Raw genomic sequence first — 19,784 nt, 5'->3', positions numbered from 1 at the left:
TTCAGTATTTTCCTATTATAAGTGCTTTTTAAAATTGAATTCTGACATGGCTTAAGCCTTCCGCCAGTGTTCCAACAGTCCAAGGGCATCCTTGACCAAGATCAAGGGTTTAGAATTCAGCAAGATTGTAAAAGCTAAGTCACTCCCTTACACAGGAATTCACCATCACTTAGGAAGAAGGAAGTTTCAGACCAAAGGAGAAACCAGAATAGATACTATAGCAGAGTTACACCCATACACACGTATTTACAATGGCCTAAGGGAAGGTGGACTATACAAGAGACTAAAATAGGAACTGTGACAAGGACACAAAGCCCTTGACCCTGGCTTCTAAGATTAGTGAATTTTAGATGGAGCCCTTGTTGATCCCAGCTGTTATCAATGTATTCTATCCTGGGTGGTTCCCATTAGACCTTTTGTGTTTTGCATTCCTCTGTTTTATATAAGATTCCGGTTACCTCAATTGCAGCTTGCAAATATGTCACCCAACTTCCTTATTGTCCTCTGCATAAAAAGTCTAATGCTCGAGTTGTAAAATTACATTCAGATTCCACACAAACTCTCCTGCATGTGTGTCTGTCTGTCATTCATCCACGCTTTGCCCACCCGCGTCGAGAGACCCCGTTCCACGCAGATGCAGGGACCCAGAAGGTCTGCAGCAGCAGGGATTGCATTGAATCTGTAGATTGCTTTTGGAAAGATAGCCATTTTTACTATATTGAACCTGCTCATCCATGAGCATAGGAGTTCTTTCCATCATCTGAGATCTTCTTTAATTTCTTTCTTCAGAGACGTGAAGTCCTTATCATACAGATCTTTCACTTCCTTAGTTAGAGTCACCCCAAGGTATTTTATATTATTTGTGACTATTGAGAAGGGTGCTGTTTCCCTAATTTCTTTCTCAGCCTGTTTATTCTTTGCTTAGAGAAAGGCCATTGACTTGTTTGAGGTAATTTTATATCCAGATACTTCAGTGAACCTGTTTATCAGGTTTAGGAGTTCTCTGGTGGAATTTTTAGGGTCACTTATATATACTATCATATCATCTGCAAAAAGTGATATTTTGACTTCTTCCTTTCCAATTTGTAACCCCTTGATTTACGTTTGTTGTTGAATTGCTCTGGCTAGGACTGCAAGTACAATGTTGAATAGGTAGGGAGAAAGTTGGCAGCCTTGTCTAGTCTCTGATTTTAGTGGGATTGCTTCCAGCTTCTCACCATTTACTATTTTTGGCTACGAGTTTGCTGTAGATTGCTTTTATCATGTTTAGGTATGGGGCTCCAATTCCTGATCTTTCTAGGACTTTTATCATGAATGGGTGTTGAATTTTGTCAAATGCTTTCTCCCCATCTAACGAGATAATCATTGGTTTTTGTCTTTGATTTTGTTTATATACTGGATTATGTCGATGGATTTCCATATATCAAACCATCCCTGCATCCCTGGAATGAAACATACATGGTCAGGATGGATAATTGTTTTAATGTGTTCTTGGATTTGGTTAGCCAGAACTGTATTGAGTAATTTCATATCAATATTCATAAGGGAAATTGGTCTGAAGTTCTCTATCCTTATTGGGTCTTTCTGTGGTTTAGGTATCAGAGTAATTGTGGCTTCATAGAATGATTGGGTAGAGTACCTTCTGCTTCTATTTGGTGGAATAGTTTGTGAAGAACTGGAAATAGATCTTCTTTGAAGGTCTGATAGAACTCTGCACTAAACCCATCTGGTCCTGGGATTTTTTTGGTTAGGAGACTATTAATGACTGCTTCTATTTTTTTAAGGGATATAGGACTGCTTAGATCATTAACCTAATCCTGATTGAAATTTGATACCTGGTATCTGCCTAGAAACTGGTCCATTTCATCCAGGTTCTCCAGTTTTGTTGAGTATAGCCTTTTGTAGAAGGATCTGATGGTGTTTTGGATTACTTCAGGATCTCTTGTTATATCTACCATTTCATTTCAGATTTTGTTAATTAGGATGCTGTCCCTGTGCCCTCTAGTGAGTCTGGCTAAGGGTTTATTTATCTTGTTGATTTTCTCAAAGAACCAGCTCCTTCTTTGGTTGATTCTTTAAATAGTTCTTTTTGTTTCCACTTGGTTGATTTCACCATTGAGTTTGATCATTTCCTGCCACCTCCTCCTCTTAGGAGAATTTGCTCCCTTTTGTTGTAGATATTTTAGGTGTCTTGTCAAGCTGCTAGTGTGTACTCTCTCTAGTTTCTTTTTTGAGGCACTCAGAGCTATGAGTTTTCTTCTTAGAAATGCTTTCATTGTGTCCCATATGTTTGGGTGTGTTGTGTCTTCATTTTTATTAAACTCTAAATAGTCCTTAATTTCTTTCCTTATCCCTTTCTTGACCAAGGTATCATTGAGAATAGTGTTGTTCAGTTTCCACGTGAATGTTGGCTTTCTATTATTTATGTTGTTATTGAAGATCAGCCTTAGTCCATGGTGATCTGACAGGATGCATGGGACTATTTCAATATTTTTGTATCTGTTGAGGCTTGTTTTGTGACCAATTATGTGGTCAGTTTTGGAGAAGGTACCATGAGGTGCTGAGAAGAAGATATATCCTTTTTTTTTTAGGATAAAATATTCTGTAGATATCTGTTAGATCCATTTGTTTCATAACTTTTGTTCGTTTCACTGTGTCCCTGTTAAGATTCTGTTTCCATGACCTGTCCATTGATGAAAGTGGTGTGTTGAAGTCTCCCACTATTATTGTGTAAGGTCCAATGTGTGCTTTGAGCTTTACTAAAGGTTCTTTAATGAATGTGGCTGACCTTGTATTTGTAGCATAGATATTCAGAATTGAGAGTTCCTCTTCGAAGATTTTACTTTTGATGAGTATGAAGTGTCCCTCCTTGTCTTTTTTGATGACTTTGGGCTGGAAGTTGATTTTATTAGATATAAAATGGCTACTCCAGCTTGTTTCTTCAGACCATTGGCTTGGAAATTTGTTTTTCAGCCTTTCATTCTGAGGTAGTGTCTGTCTTCTTCCCTGTGATGGGTTTCCTGTAAGCAGCAGAATGTTGGGTTCTGTTTGTGTAGCCAGTCTGTTAGTCTATGTCTTTCTATTGGGGAGTTGAGTCCGTTGATATCAAGAGATATTAAGGAAAAGTAATTGTTGCTTCCTATTATTTTTGGTTTTAGATTTGGCATTCTGTTCTTGAGGCTGTCTTCTTTTAGGTTTGGTGAAGGATTACTTTCTTGCTTTTTCTAGGAGGTGGTTTCTGTCCTCGTATTTTTTGTTTGTTTGTTGTTGGTGTTTTGTTTTTGTTGTTTTGTTTTGTTTCTGTTATTTTCCTTTGAAGGGCTGGATTCATGGAAAGATAATGTGTGAATTTGCTTTTGCTGTGGAATACTTTGGTTTCTCCATCTATGGTAATTGAGTGTTTGGCTGGGTATAGTAACCTGGGCTGGCATTTGTGCTCTCTTAATGTCTGTATAACATCTGTCCAGGATCTTCTGGCTTTCATAGTCTCTGGTGAAAAGTCTGGTGTAATTCTGATAGGCCTGCCTTTATATGTTACTAGACATTTTCCTCTTACTGCTTTTAATATTCTATCATTTTTTAGTGCATTTGTTGTTATGATTATTATGTGTTGGGAGGATTTTCTTTTCTGGTCCAGTCTATTTGGAGTTTTCTATGCTGCTTGTATGTTCATGGGCATCTCCTTCTTTAGGTTTGGGAAGTTCCCCTCTATAATTTTGTTGAAGATATTTGCTGGCCCTTTAAGTTGAAAATCTTCATTCTCATCTACTCCTATTATTCGTAGGTTTGGTCTTCTCATTGTGTCCTGTATTTCCTGGATGTTTTGAGTTAGGATCGTTTTGCATTTTCTTTGATTGTTGTGCCAATGTTCTCTATGGAATCTTCTGCACCTGAGATTCTCTCTTCCATTTCTTGTATTCTGTTGCTGATGCTGGCATCTATGGTTCCAGATTTCTTTCCTATGTTTTCTATCTCCAGCGTTGCCTCATTTTGGGTTTTCTTTATTGTGTCTACTTCCCTTTTTAGATCTAGTATGGTTTTGTTCATTTCCATCACCTGTTTGGATGTGTTTTCCTGTTTTACTTTAAGGACTTGCAACTCTTTATCAATGTTCTTCTGTATTTCTTTAAGTGAGTTATTAAAGTCCTTCTTGATGTCTTCTACCATCATAATGAGATATGCTTTTAAATCAGGGTCTAGGTTTTCGGGTGTGTTGGGGTGCCCAGGACTGGCTGATGTGGGAGTGCTGGGTTCTGATGATGGTGAGTGGTCTTGGTTTCTGTTCGTAATATTCTTTTTTTTTCCATTTTTTATTAGGTATTTAGCTCATTTACATTTCCAATGCTATACCAAAAGTCCCCCATACCCACCCACCCCCACACCCCTACCCACCCACTCCCCCTTTTTGGCCCTGGCGTTCCCCTATTCTGGGGCATATAAAGTTTGCGTGCCCATTGGGCCTCTCTTTCCAGTGATTGCCGAATAGGGCATCTTTTGATACATATGCAGCTAGAATCAAGAGCTCCAGGGTACTGGTTAGTTCATAATGTTGTTCCACCTATAGGGTTGCAGATCCCTTTAGCTCCTTGGGTACTTTCTCTAGCTCCTCCATTGGGAGCCCTGTGATCCATCCATTAGCTGACTGTGAGCATCCACTTGTGTGTTTGCTAGGCCCCGGCATAGTCTCACAAGAGACAGCTACATCTGGGTCCTTTCGATAAAATCTTGCTAGTGTATGCAATGGTGTCAGCATTTGGATGCTGATTATGGGGTGGATCCCTGGATATGGCAGTCTCTACATGGTCCATCCTTTCATCTCAGCTCCAAACTTTGTCTTTGTAACTCCTTCCATGGGTGTTTTGTTCCCAATTCTAAGGAGGGGCATAGTGTCAACACTTCAGTCTTCATTCTTCTTGAGTTTCATGTCTTTAGCAAATTGTATCTTATATCTTGGGTATCCTAGGTTTGGGGCTAATATCCACTTATCAGGGAGTACATATTGTGTGAGTTCCTTTGTGAATGTGTTACCTCACTCAGGATGATGCCCTCCAGGTCCATCCATTTGACTAGGAATTTCATAAATTCATTCTTTTTAATAGCTGAGTAGTACTCCATTGTGTAGATGTACCATATTTTCTGTATCCATTCCTCTGTTGAGGGGCATCTGGGTTCTTTCCAGCTTCTGGCTATTATAAATAAGGCTGCTATGAACATAGTGGAGCATGTGTCCTTCTTACCAGTTGGGGCATCTTCAGGATATATGCCCAGGAGAGGTATTGCTGGATCCTCCAGTAGTACCATGTCCAATTTTCTGAGGAACCGCCAGACTGATTTCCAGAGTGGTTGTACAAGCCTGCAATCCCACCAACAATGGAGGAGTCTTCCTCTTTCTCCACATCCATGCCAGCATCTGCTGTCACCTGAATTTTTGATCTTAGCCATTCTGACTGCTGTGAGGTGGAATCTCAGGGTTGTTTTGATTTGCATTTCCCTGATGATTAAGGATGTTGAACATTTTTTCAGGTGCTTCTCTGCCATTCCGTATTCTTCAGGTGAGAATTCTTTGTTCAGTTCTGAGCCCCATTTTTATTGGGGTTATTTGATTTTCTGAAGTCCACCTTCTTGAGTTCTTTATATATGTTGGATACTAGTCCCCTATCTGATTTAGGATAGGTAAAGATCCTTTCCCAATCTGTTGGTGGTCTTTTTGTCTTATTGACGGTGCCTTTTGCCTTGCAGAAACTTTGGAGTTTCATTGGGTCCCATTTGTCAATTCTCGATCTTACAGCACAAGCCATTGCTGTTCTGTTCAGGAATTTTTCCCCTGTGCCCATATCTTCAAGGCTTTTCCCCACTTTCTCCTCTATATGTTTAATTGTCTCTGGTTTTATGTGAAGTTCCTTGATCCACTTAGATTTGACCTTAGTACAAGGAGATAAGTATGGATCGATTCGCATTCTTCTACAGGATAATAACCAGTTGTGCCATCACCAATTGTTGAAAATGCTGTCTTTCTTCCACTGGATGGTTTTAGCTTCCTTGTCGAAGATCAAGTGACCATAGGTGTGTGGGTTCATTTCTGGGTCTTCAATTCTATTCCATTGGTCTACTTGTCTGTCTCTATACCAGTACCATGCAGTTTTTATCACAATTGCTCTGTAGTAAAGCTTTAGGTCTGGCATGGTGATTCCACCAGAAGTTCTTTTATCCTTGAGAAGACTTTTTGCTATCCTAGGTTTTTTGTTATTCCAGACGAATTTGCAAATTGCTCCTTCCAATTCGTTGAAGAATTGAGTTGGAATTTTGATGGGGATTGCATTGAATCTGTAGATTGCTTTTGGCAAGATAGCCAATTTTACAATGTTGATCCTGCCAATCCATGAGCATGGGAGATCTTTCCATCTTCTGAGATCTTCTTTAATTTCTTTCTTCAGAGACTTGAAGTCCTTATCATACAGATCTTTCACTTCCTTAGTTAGAGTCACACCAAGATATTTTATATTATTTGTGACTATTGAGAAGGGTGTTGTTTCCCTAATTTCATCCTCAGCCTGTTTATTCTTTGTATAGAGAAAGGCCATTGACTTGTTTGAGTTTATTTTATATCCAGCTACTTCACCAAAGCTGTTTATCAGGTTTAGGTGTTGTCTGGTAGAATTTTTAGGGTCACTTATATATACTATCATATCATCTGCAAAAAGTGATATTTTGACTTCCTCTTTTCCAATTTGTATCCCCTTGATCTCCTTTTGTTGTCGAATTGCTCTGGCTAATACTTCAAGTACTATGTTGAAAAGGTAGGGAGAAAGTGGGCAGCTTTGTCTAGTCCCTGATTTTAGTGGGATTGCTTCCAGCTTCTCACCATTTACTTTGATGTTGGCAACTGGTTTGCTGTAGATTGCTTTTATCATGTTTAGGTATGGGCCTTGAATTCCTGATCTTTCCAAAACTTTTATCATGAATGGGGTTGGATCTTGTCAAATGCTTTTTCTGCATCTAACGAGATGATCATGTGGTTTTTGTCTTTGAGTTTGTTTATATAATGGATTACATTGATGGATTTTCGTATATTAAACCATCCCTGCATCCCTGGAATAAAACCTACTTGGTCAGGATGGATGATTGCTTTAATGTGTTCTTGGATTTGGTCAGTGAGAATTTTATTGAGGATTTTTGCATCGATATTCATAAGAGAAATTGGTCTGAAGTTCTCTATCTTTGTTGGGTCTTTCTGTGGTTTAGGTATCAGAGTAATAGTGGCTTCATAAAATGAGTTGGGTAGAGTACCTTCTACTTCTATTTTGTGAAATAGTTTGTGCAGAACTGGAATTAGATCTTCTTTGAAGGTCTGATAGAACTCTGCACTAAACCTGTCTGGTCCTGGGCTTTTTTTGGCTGGGAGACTATTAATAACTGCTTCTATTTCTTTAGGTGATATGGGACTGTTTAGATGGTCAACTTGATCCTGATTGAACTTTGGTACCTGGTATTTGTCCAGAAATTTGTCCATTTCGTCCAGGTTTTCCAGTTTTGTTGAGTATAGCCTTTTGTAGAAGGATCTGATGGTGTTTTGGATTTCTTCAGGATCTGTTGTTATGTCTCCCTTTTCATTTCTGATTTTGTTAATTAGGATTTTGTCCCTGTGCCCTGTAGTGAGTCTAGCTAAGGGTTTATCTATCTTGTTGATTTTCTCAAAGAACCAACTCCTCGTTTGGTTAATTCTTTGAATAGTTCTTCTTGTTTCCACTTGGTTGATTTCACCCCTGAGTTTGATTATTTCCTGCCGCCTACTCCTCTTGGGAGAATTTGCTTCCTTTTTTTGTAGGGCTTTTAGATGTGTTGTCAAGCTGCTAGTATGTGCCCTCTCCCGTTTCTTCTTAGAGGTACTCAGAGCTATGAATTTCCCTCTTAGAAATGCTTTCATTGTGTCCCATAGGTTTGGGTACGTTGTGGTTTCATTTTCATTAAACTCTAAAATGTTTTTAATTTCTTTCATTTTCCTTCCTTGACCAAGGTATCATTGAGAAGAGTGTTATTCAGTTTCCACGTGAATGGTGGCTTTCCATTATTTATGTTGTTATTGAAGATCAGTCTTAGGCCATGGTGGTCTGATAGGATACATGGGACAATTTCAATCTTTTTGTATCTGTTGAGGCCTGTTTTGTGACCAATTATATGGTCAATTTTGGAGAAGGTCCCGTGAGGTGCTGAGAAGAAGGTATATCCTTTTGTTTTAGGATAAAATGTTTTGTAGATATCTGTCAGGTCCATTTGTTTCATAACTTCTGTTAGTTTCACTGTGTCCCTGTTTAGTTTCTGTTTCCAGGATCTGTCCATTGAAGAAAGTGGTGTGTTGACGTCTCCCACTATTATTGTGTGAGGTGCAATGTGTGCTTTGAGCTTTACTAAAGTGTCTTTAATGAATGTGGCTGCCCTTGCATTTGGTGCGTAGATATTCAGAATTGAGAGTTCCTCTTGGAGGATTTTACCTTTGATGAGTATGAAGTGCCCCTCCTTGTCTTTTTTGATAACTTTGGGTTGGAAGTCGATTTTATCCGATATTAAAATGGCTACTCCATCTTGTTTCTTCAGTCCATTTGCTTGGAAAACTGTTTTCCAGCCTTTCACTCTGAGGTAGTGTCTGTCTTTTTCCCTGAGATGGGTTTCCTGTAAGCAGCAGAATGTTGGGTCTTGTTTATGTAGCCAGTCTGTTAGTCTATGTCTTTTTATTGGGGAATTGAGTCCATTGATATTAAGAGATATTAAGGAAAAGTAATTGTTGCTCCCTTTTATTTTTGTTGTTAGAGTTGGCATTCTGTTCTTGCTGCTGTCTTCTTTTTGGCTTGTTGAGTGATTACTTTCTTGCTTGTTCTAGGGCTTGATTTCCATCCTTGTATTGCTTCTTTTCTGTTATTATCCTTTGAAGGGCTGGATTCGTGGAAAGATATTGTGTGAATTTGGTTTTGTCGTGGAATACTTTGGTTTCTCCATCTATGGTAATTGAGAGTTTGGCCGGGTATAGTAGCCTGGGCTGGCATTTGTGTTCTCTTAGTGTCTGTATAACATTTGTCCAGGCTCTTCTGGCTTTCATAGTCTCTGGTGAAAAGTCTGGTGTAACTCTGATAGGCCTTCCTTTATATGTTACTTGACCTTTCTCCCTTACTGCTTTTAATATTCTATCTTTATTTAGTGCATTTGTTGTTCTGATTATTATGTGTCGGGAGGAATTTCTTTTCTGGTCCAGTCTATTTGGAGTTCTGTAGGCTTCTTGTATGATCATGGGCATCTCTTTCTTTATGTTTGGGAAGTTTTCTTCTATTATTTTGTTGAAGATATTAGCTGGCCCTTTAAGTTGAAAATCTTCATTCTCATCTACTCCTATTATTCTTAGGTTTGGTCTTCTCATTGTGTCCTGGATTACCTGGATGTTTTGAGTTAGGATCCTTTTCCATTTTGTATTTTCTTTGACTGTTGTGCCGATGTTCTCTATGGAATCTTCTGCACCTGAGATTCTCTCTTCCATCTCTTGTATTCTGTTGCTGATGCTGGCATCTATGGTTCCAGATTTCTTTCCTAGGGTTTCTATTTCCAGCGTTGCCTTGCTTTGGGTTTTCTTTATTGTGTCTACTTCCCTTTTTAGTTCTAGTATGGTTTTGTTCATTTCCATTACCTGTTTGGATGTGTTTTCCTGTTTTTCTTTAATGACTTCTACGTGTTTGGCTGTGTTTTCCTGCTTTTCTTTAAGGGCCTGTAACTCTTTAGCAGTGCTCTCCTGTAATTCTTTAAGTGACTTATGAAAGTCCTTCTTGATGTCCTCTATCATCATCATGAGAAATGTTTTTAAATCTGTGTCTAGATTTTCCGTTGTGTTGAGCTGCCCAGGACTAGGTGGGGTGGGAGTGCTGCGTTCTGATGATGGTGAGTGGTCTTGATTTCTGTTAGTAGGATTCTTACGTTTGCCTTTCGCCATCTGGTAATCTCTGAAGCTAGCTGTTTTAGTTGTCACTATTAAGAGCTTCTTCTTCAAGTGACTCTGTTAGCCTCTATAAGCAGACGTGGAGGGTAGCACTCTCCTTAGTTTCAGTGGGCAGAGTATTCTCTGCAGGCAAGCTCTCTTCTTGCAGGGAAGGTACCCAGATATCTGGTGTTCGAACCAGACTCCTGGCAGAAGTTGTGTTCCACTCACTAGAGGTCTTAGGATCTCGTGTGGAATCCTGTGTGGGCCCTTGCCCATGACAGGCGACTCTGCTGGCAAGGTAGCCCAGGGCTCGAGTGGAGCGGAAGGGGCTTGTGCCCCAGATCAGGCCCGGGTAGCCTGCTTCCCTATGTACCACAGTCTCAGGTTCCGTGCGATTGGATTGGGGAGGCGCTGTGTTCCACTCACCAGAGGTCTTAGGATCCCATGGGGAGTCCTGTGTGGGCCCTTGCGGGTGTTGGGCGAGACTCTGCTGTCAAGGTAGCCCGGGGCTCGAGTGGAGCGGAAGGGGCTTGTGTTAGTGATATTCTTATATCTGCCTTTCATCATCTTGTAATCTCTGGAGTCAGTTTTTACAGATGTCTCTTCTTAGAGCGTGTTCATCTCATGATTCTGTTATTCTCTACTAGCAAACCTGGGAGACTATATCTCTCTTGAGTTTCAGTGGTCAGATCACTCTCTACAGGCAGACTCTCCTCTTTCAGGGAAGGTACACAGATATCTGGTGTTCGGACTTGCCTCCTGGCAGAAGATGAAGGCCCAAAAGAGGACCTGTCCCAGAAGCTGTTAGCTTCTGTAGTCCACACTCTCACCTGTGCAGACTAGTCTCAGTGGGATCCAGGGACCAAGATGGCTCCCTCAGATACTCTAGCAAAGCCCTCCAGGGTCGGATGGACACCTCTCCTCTGGCAGGGAAGGTGTCAGGATGTCTGGAGCCCAAAAAGGGGGCTGCCTCAGAAGCTCTGAGCTCCCACCTGTCCCAGAAGCTGTTAGCTTCTGGAAACCACACTCTCACCTGCGCCAACTAGGCTTGGTGAAATCCGGGAACCAAGATGTCTCCTGCAGATGCTCTGGCTGCTCCCTCTGGAATTTCTTCTTAAACCTTTGACTTTGGTCTTGGTTTTATATATATGTTTTTTTTTTTTTTTCTGAAAATGTGCATGTATATCAACCAGATCACAGATATGGAACTTGAGGAGACAACATTCAAGTCAAACCCCTCAAACCTAGCCAGTGCCTTGTTAAATATATACAAAGAACACTTTGGCCACCTATGAAAAAAGTAACTACCTTTCTCTGAACTCCACAGAGAAAACTGCATTTTAGAACAGAGCACAGTGTATCACTTAATCAATACACTATAATCTTCTATCCTTTGCACCATGATGGACATTTATGTTATTTCCAATTTGAGCAATTATCAGAAAATTGATTCTTGGCTAAAATCTTATAATTTCTATTCCTTGCTTTATGGTTCTGGAAGTAAAATGTGCCAAGCATCCTTGCTTTGCCAGGTGATTTATAAGATTTTGCTGATGCAGCTGCCATAAGAAGACTACAGGGCATTTGGAGGCAGGGAACTGCTTTACTTTACTGATATCCTGTTTCTTTGAGCTTCCTTTGAGTATCCTTCTAGCAATGGTATTTTGCTGAGAAGTTAAAACAGCTTACCAGAACACTGATTGGAACTACTTTTCAATTTAACTAAGATAATGAAAGGATGGAACTTGCACAATATGAGTGATATCTCTTGCTATGACCTCTGCACTTCCATACATCTCTTCTCTCTCAGATGTGTCTATTGTGTTGAGTATGCAAGATCTTTCACAAAGTCTCTTCCACATTAATATATCAATAACTTCTTTGTTTATTAATTAATATTTTCTTCATTTAAATTTCCAATGCTACCCCACAAGTCCCACAAACCCTCCCCCCCCCCACTCCCACGTCATGTCCCTGGCATTCCCCTGTACTGAGGCATATAGTTTGCAAGAGCAATGGGCCTCTCTTTCCACTGATGGCGAACTGGGTCATCTTCTGATACATATGCAGCTAGAGGCACTAGCTCCGGGGTAATGGTTAGTTCATATTGTTATTACACCTATAGGGTTGCAGACCCCTTTATCTCCTTGGGTACTTTCTCTAGCTCCTCCATTGGGGGCCCTGTGATCCATCTGAAGAATAAAAAATTACTGGCCTCTTGTGAGAACATGAACTTTTCACCTCGGAGCCCAACCCCTCCCATTTAGAAAACAGTTCCCGAATGTTCTTGAGAAAAACATTCTCTGGAACAACCACAGAATATTCCAACAGGCCAGGTGCATTGCCAAACATAGGGCATGACTCTATGGTTGAGTAAACTTGTGGTTGTTAAACTTCCTCTATTCCCTCCCCATTCCCCCTCCCAGTTTGTGGTTTTTGCCTTTAAAAGCTTGTGAAAAATTTGAGTCGGGGTCGAGACTCCTCTACCCTATGCAGAGGTGTACGAGTCTCGGTCCCAGCGCGCTGGTCCCCCTCCCCCCCGCTTTAGTAAATAGCTTTGTGTGTACGGCATTTCGGTCTCCACGTCTCATTTGGGTCCGCGTCATATCCCGAGGCTTGAGTGAGGGTCTTTCACATCCAATAGCTGACTGTGAGCATCCACTTCTGTGTTTGCTAGGCCCCGGCAAAGTCTCACAAGAGAGAGCTATATCTGGGTCCTTTCAGCAAAATCTTGCTAATGTATGCAATGGTGTCAGCATTTGGAAGATGATTATGGGATGGATACCCAGATAAGGCAGTTTCTAGAGGGTCCATCCTTTCATCTCAGCTCCAATCTTTGTCTCTGTAACTCCTTCCATGGGTGTTTTGTTCCCAATTCTAAGAAGGACAAAGTGTCTACGCTTTGGTCTTTGAATTCTTCTTGAGTTTCATGTGTTTTGCAAATTGTATCTTGTATATTGGGTATTCTAAGCTTCTGGGCTAATATCCACTTATCAGTTAGTATATATCATGTGAGTTCTTTTGTGATTAGGTTATCTTACTCAGGATGATGCCCTCCAGGTCCATTCATTTGCCTAGGAATTTCATAAATTCATTCTTTTTAATAGCTGAGTAGTAATCCATTGTGTAAATGTACCACATTTTCTGTATCCATTCCTCTGTTGAGGGGCATCTGGGTTCTTTCCAGCTTCTGGTGATTAGAAATAAGGCTGCTATGAACATAGTTGAGCATGTGTCCTTCTTACAAGTTGGAATATCTTCTGGATATATGCCCAGGAGTGGTATTGTGGGCCAATTTTCTGAGGAACCACCAGACTGATTTCCAGATTGGTTATACAATCTAGCAATTCCACCAACAATGGAGGAGTGTTCCTCTTTTTCCACATCCTTGCCAGCATCTACTGTCACCGGAATTTTTGATCTTAGCTATTTTGGCTGTTGTGAGGAGGAATCTCAGTGTTGTTTTGATTTGCATTTCCCTGATGATTAAGGATGCTGACCATTTTTCAGGTGCTTCTCAGCCATTCGGTATTCCTTAGGTGAGAACTCTTTGTTTAGCTCTGAGCCACATTTTTAAATTGGATTATTTGATTTTCTGGAGTCCACCTTCTTGATATATATATATATATATATATATATATATATATATATATATATACATATATATATATATATATATGATATTAGTCCCCTATTCGATTTAGGCTTGGTAAATTTCCTTTGGTGGCCCTTTTTTCTTATTGACTGTGTCTTTTGCCTTACAGTAGCTTAGCAATTTTATGAGGTCCCATTTGTCGATTCTTGATCTCACAGCACAAGCCATTGCTGTACTAATCAGGAATTTTTCCCCACATCTTCTAGGCTTTTCCTCACTTTCTCCTCTATAAGTTTCACTGTCTCTGGTTTTATGTGGAGTTCCTTGATCCACTTAGATTTGACCTTAGTACAAGGAGATAAATGACCCTAAAAATTCTACCAGAGAACTCCTAAACCTGATAAACAGCTTCAGTGAAGTAGCTGGATATAAAATTAACTCAAATAAGTCAATGGCCTTTCTCTACACAAAGAATAAACAGGCTGAGAGAAAAATTAGGGAGACAACACCCTTCTCAAATTTCACAAATAATATAAAGTACCTTGGCGTGACTCTAACTAAGAAAGTGAAAGATCTGTATAATGAAAACTTCAAGTCTCTGAAGAAAGAAAGTAAAAAAAGATCTCAGAAGATTGAAAGCTCTCCCATGCTCATGGAGTGGCAGGATCAATATAGTAAAAATGGCTATCTTGCCAAATGCAATCTACAGATTCAATGCAATCCCCATCAAAATTCCAACTCAATTCTTCAACGAATTAGAAAGGGCATTCTGCAAATTCATCTAGAAAAACAAAAAACCCAGGATAGCAAAAACTCTCTTCAAGGATAAAAGCACCTCTGGTGGAATCACCTTGCCTAACCTAAAGTTGCACTACAGATCAATTGTGATTAAAAACTGCATGGTACTGGTATAGCAACAGACAAGTAGACCAATGGAATAGAATTGAAGACCCAGAAATGAACCCACACACCTATGGTCACATGATCTTTGACAAGGGAGCAAAAACCATCCAGTGGGGAAAAGACAGCATTTCCAACAAATGGTGCTGGCACAACTGGTGGTTATCATGTAGAAGAATGTGAATTGATCCATTCCTATCAATCACTTCTAATCCCCATCCTCAGCCTTAGAGTTGTAAACTTGTAGACATTCCTAACTTTGAAAAAACTCCTTTTTTTTATAGATTGTTTTTCTGGCACATAAGTAAGAGAATTTTGTCTTCTGGAGGAAAATCACTTACATTTATTTTCAGATGAAATGCAGAAAAAATCCCATGTTCTGGGCAATTCTTTATGATTTTGTTTTCAAGATGTGCTTGCAATTAAGATCACAAAATAGACATGGTTGCTTCCAAGTTCCTAAATGAAATGGAGGAACAATCAATGGAGTAGTGTCCATCAATACCCTCTTTTGAATATTTGGACTTGTAACAACATCAGATTGGAGTTTCTCTCATTCTTTTAGCAGATGTAAAATAGCATCAAGACATGAAATTGCAACTGTCAAATAGCAGATCTGTTCCACTAAATAACATTCTGCCAGAAATGCTGCATATTAGCACTTTTAACCTTTGAACTTTGATTTTTGTGTCTTGCTCTCACGTCATGGTCCAAATGTCCCTGCCACTAAAACTATATCTTTATTGTTACTCTGTAAATGACTTAAGTAAATACTTTTAATTTTTCCCCAGTGGTGTTTCATTAATTAGTCTGCATTTAATTTTCATATCTTTTCATTTTCATCCTCTCTCTCTCTCTCTCTCTCTCTCTCTCTCTCTCTCTCTCTCTCTTTGCATTCATTTGTGTCCCTTTGCACATTCATTTTATTTTATTGTATAATTTGTTCTGGTTCTTTTCTTTTTCTCTCATACATTACATAACAAAGCACAGTTTTTCAGTTCTTCATTCTTACCATACCCCGCCACATTACCCCTCTCTCAGATCCTTCTTCCTTTGCTTACCTTTAAAAAAAGAGCAGGTATCCCATAGATATCAATTGGACATAGCATAAAAAGTAAAAGACTATACATAAACCTTATAGGGTGAAAGGTGCAACAAATTAGGTCCTAAGAGCAGGCAATTATGTCAGAGAAATTTTTGTGATCATACTGTTAGGAGTTCTATAAAAACTACACAAACATATCCATAACTTATATGCAGAGGACCTAGCTCAGATCCATACAGGGCCTTTTTTGTCACTTTAGTATCTATGACTGTCTCTATCCCCCACTATGAGCCCTAATTAGTTGATTCTATAAGCCATGTTTTACTGGTATTCTTGACCCTCTGGCTTCCACAATCTTTCCAACCTCACTCTTTAGCAAGATTCTCTTGACTCTACCTTGTATGTAGTTATGGTTTTCTGTATTTGCTCCCATTAGTTGTTTGATGACTCCATTTTGATGACAATGGACTCAATGGAATATTTCTCACTATCTCACTACTAAAACTACAGTATCAGCTGGGCGTGGTGGTGCACGCCTTTAATCCCAGCACTTTGGAAGCAGAGGCAGGAGGATTACTGAGTTCAAGGCCAGCCTGGTCTACAGAGTGAGTTCCAGGACAGCCAGTGCTACACAGAGAAACCCTGTCTGGAAAAACCAAAACAAAAAAACAAAAAATAAAAAACAAAACAAAACAAAAAGTACGGTATCATGAAATTTGCAGGTAAATAGATGGGACTAGAAAAAATTATGCTGAGTGAGCTAACTCAGACCCAGAAAGACAAACAAGTTGTGTTCTCACATAAAGTGAATATTAGCCATTAAGTAAAGATAATGTTGCAATCCATAGATCCAAAAAGGATGCGTAAGAAAGAGAGCTCAAGCTGGGCACATGTATCATCATAAGAAGAGAAAACAGAAAAAAATGTATGGTTGAACGTGAAGCAGGTACTGATGGGAGCAGCAGGGATCAGTAGGTGACTAGAGTGTGGATGAAGTGAGGCAATACTGGGAGAGATGCCTGGAAATGGAGTCATTTGGTGGCAATGTAGGAACAGTGCAATGAAAACTCCCAGAAATATGCAAGAGTGACCATAAAGAAGATTTCTGATGGAGTCTAGACTATCCATCTTTTATAGTCAGGCAAGACTTCCAATAGTGGAACTGGGACAAGAACTCAGCCACCAATTCTTCTTCTACAGTCTGTCCAGGCTGAAAGATATACTGGGATAATAGTGGTACAGGACTTGTGGGATTGGCCAACCAATAACTGGTTCAAGTAAAGGCCCATGTCAGGAGCATAATCTCATGCCTGACACTGTCTGGATGGCCATGGACCAGAGAGTATTCAGGTCTTAGACAAAAGATAAGAGCAAACATGGCTGGTAAAAAATGTAAATGAAATGATTTCTAGTGATTTCTTCTAAACTCAATTTTTTTTATTACTGGTGTATATCATTCAAACTTCAAGAATTTCATACAATGTTATGATGATATTCATTTCTCTCCCCTACTTCCTCTCAGAACCATTCCTACCTCCCTAGCTACTCATCCATATTATCTGTCTGCCTGTCTGTCTGTCATCCTTTAGGCCACCAAGTCCAGTTTATAATATTTGACTATTTCCAGCCATGGGGCCCACAATAGAGTGTGGGTGATCGATTAACTAGCAAATCATTAAAAAAAAGATTTGAAATTTCTCTCCAAGAAGAGGCCATGTTTTGTTGCCACCACACTTCTACATGCTGGGATTAGTTTCCTAGCCTGGACTTTTGTTGTCTTATGTATGCTGTCACAAATCTGTATGAGGTTATATGTACTTCTGCCTTACTGTGTCTGAAAAGCAATTTCTTTGAAGTTATTCAGTCCCTTGGCTTTTTCAATCTTTCTGCCAACTCTTCTCCTTGGATTCTGAAGCCTTGAAAGTTGAGTGTCTTTTAAGAAAGAGGAAATACAATATAACCTTATGAAGGTGTAAAGGCAAAAACGAACAGGAAAGAATAAATATGATGGGGGCCTGGAGTACAAGGTAGAATGAGAAATATCAGAAGGTATGACTAATACAAAAGGCCTTCTGTGAAATCAAATTCATAAATAACATGTATATAATTTTGTCCAGGTTACTTTCCACTGAGTCATCTCAGGGTTCCCCATTGCATTCTCCTGAAAGAAGTAATGTCTACATTAAAGGTTATGGCTGGCAAGATGTCTCAGTCAGTTAATTGTTTGCTATGTCCAATACTAAGAACCTGAATTTTATCTCAGCACTCACACATAAATCGTGTTCTAGACACACATGTGTAATGCCATTGTTGGAAAGGAAGAAACAGAAATGGTGGGCCCCTTGGACAACCATTCTATCCTAAGTTGTAATCCAACAGTCTGATGAAAGAACTTATTTCAAAAACAAATGTGGATGGTTCTCAAAATGACATTCAAACTTGACTTCTGAACATTATAGATATAGTGGGCACATGCACACAAAGGAATCCATATATTACTGACACACACACACACACACACACACACACACACACACACAGTCAGTACCCAAGTTTCTTAAAACCAATTAAACCCCATGGATTTTAAGTCAGCCTAAGACTAAACAGCATATTTTCAAATAATTCAGTGACATGCTGTTTGTCTAACAAAGTATGGTTTGGGGCTCAACCAAAATACTGACTAAAAATATATTTCCTCCAAATTAAGTTAACAAAGATAAACAAGCTACTTTCTTTTCTTTTTTGTTATTGAAGTGGTGGGATCAAAAGCAACACCCCATAAAGGTTAAATGAGTGATATACTTATATTACTACATTCAGAATTTCTTTCTTTTTTTTTTTTTCATTAGGTAAATTGAAACACCTCAAAAGCCATTTATTATGCTTCTATTTTCTTGGAGACTGATAGCTTTTAAAGCTTAGTTATTTAAAATATAAATAAATAAAAATATAAATAAGTAAAAACATCACATACCCAAATTAATTCTTTGTATCAATAAATATATATAATCATACAAAAAGATAATGCATAGAAATACTGTCTTAAAACACATGTGCTGTTAATTTCTCACGAAAATAACGTATTTTAGCAATGTTTCTATATATTTATTATCCTGTTATGTGAATAATCTTGTTAAGTTTGAAATACAATACTCCATTTTATAAGTGAGAACAAGAGCTACAAATCATTGGAGTAATTTGAAAATTGTCACTGTGTCAACCATTCTTTTTTACCTACACTGTTGTAATAGGATTCTTTTTAAAAAAAAATATCAGATTAATTTTATTCTTTAGCTGAGCTAAAACAAAAATAAGTGAAATCTGTGCATTATCCTATGAATTCTGAATGTCTCACCTTGTAAGAAAAAATAAAGGTTCGTACTTTGTTCACATAATATTGAAAGAAATCCTGTCCTTAAAAAATGGAATAAGTGGTGTGATTATTTTAAAGGAAAGGCTGTCTATTGAAGTAATTTCCCATATGATTTATAAGTTTCATGAAATACGTTTTATATTTTCAATATGGTTCATACCAATAAAGATTCAGATTATTATCTATCATCAAGAATACTTGATTAAATATTGTTTTTTCTAGAATTTGCTAGAATTACCTGTCAATATCTGGATCTGTTAGCTTTGAGCTCACATACACCAAATTGAAATATTATAAAATATCCCCAAGTAACTGAAGAGATCATATTTTAATATAACTTAGCAATAGTAATTTAATTTTAGCTACCTACTTATGTTAATAAAAATTTTATCATCTAAAAGACCAATGAAGTTATAGATGAATATGCAGTTGCTATGCATCTAGTAGAGAGTTTGGATAAGAAATACAAAATACAATTACTCATATATTCTTGTAATTGTGAGTACCATAAAAATAGAGTTAATGTCAATTAACAAATATGTAGATATTTGTTACTTGAGCAGTTAAAAATGTTCAAAAATAATATTTTTTACTGAGATTAAAATAAATAGTTTAAATAACTGTTAAATAACTTCTAAATTATTTGTGTTTAAATAATGTTTAGAAAAGGACAGTTGAGCTTCAAGAGATTCATATCATTAGAAAATCCCAAATTATCTTGATTCATATGTTTTAAAATTGTGTATTCTTTTGATAATTTAGTGTGATTAATATTTTTTTTCAAAAGAAATTTGTCTGATCCCAATGGAGATATGTACAAAGATTTCTGCATCTTTGAATCCACATTTGAGAGTCTGTTCTTTGCTAATATACGATATCTCTCACAACTCTTTTGTAAGATATCCATTTAGTT

The sequence above is a fragment of the Mus musculus genome, chromosome 3 (assembly GCF_000001635.26).
Source record: "Mus musculus strain C57BL/6J chromosome 3, GRCm38.p6 C57BL/6J".
Taxonomy (NCBI): domain Eukaryota; kingdom Metazoa; phylum Chordata; class Mammalia; order Rodentia; family Muridae; genus Mus; species Mus musculus.
Note: the sequence above shows the minus strand (reverse complement) of the source record.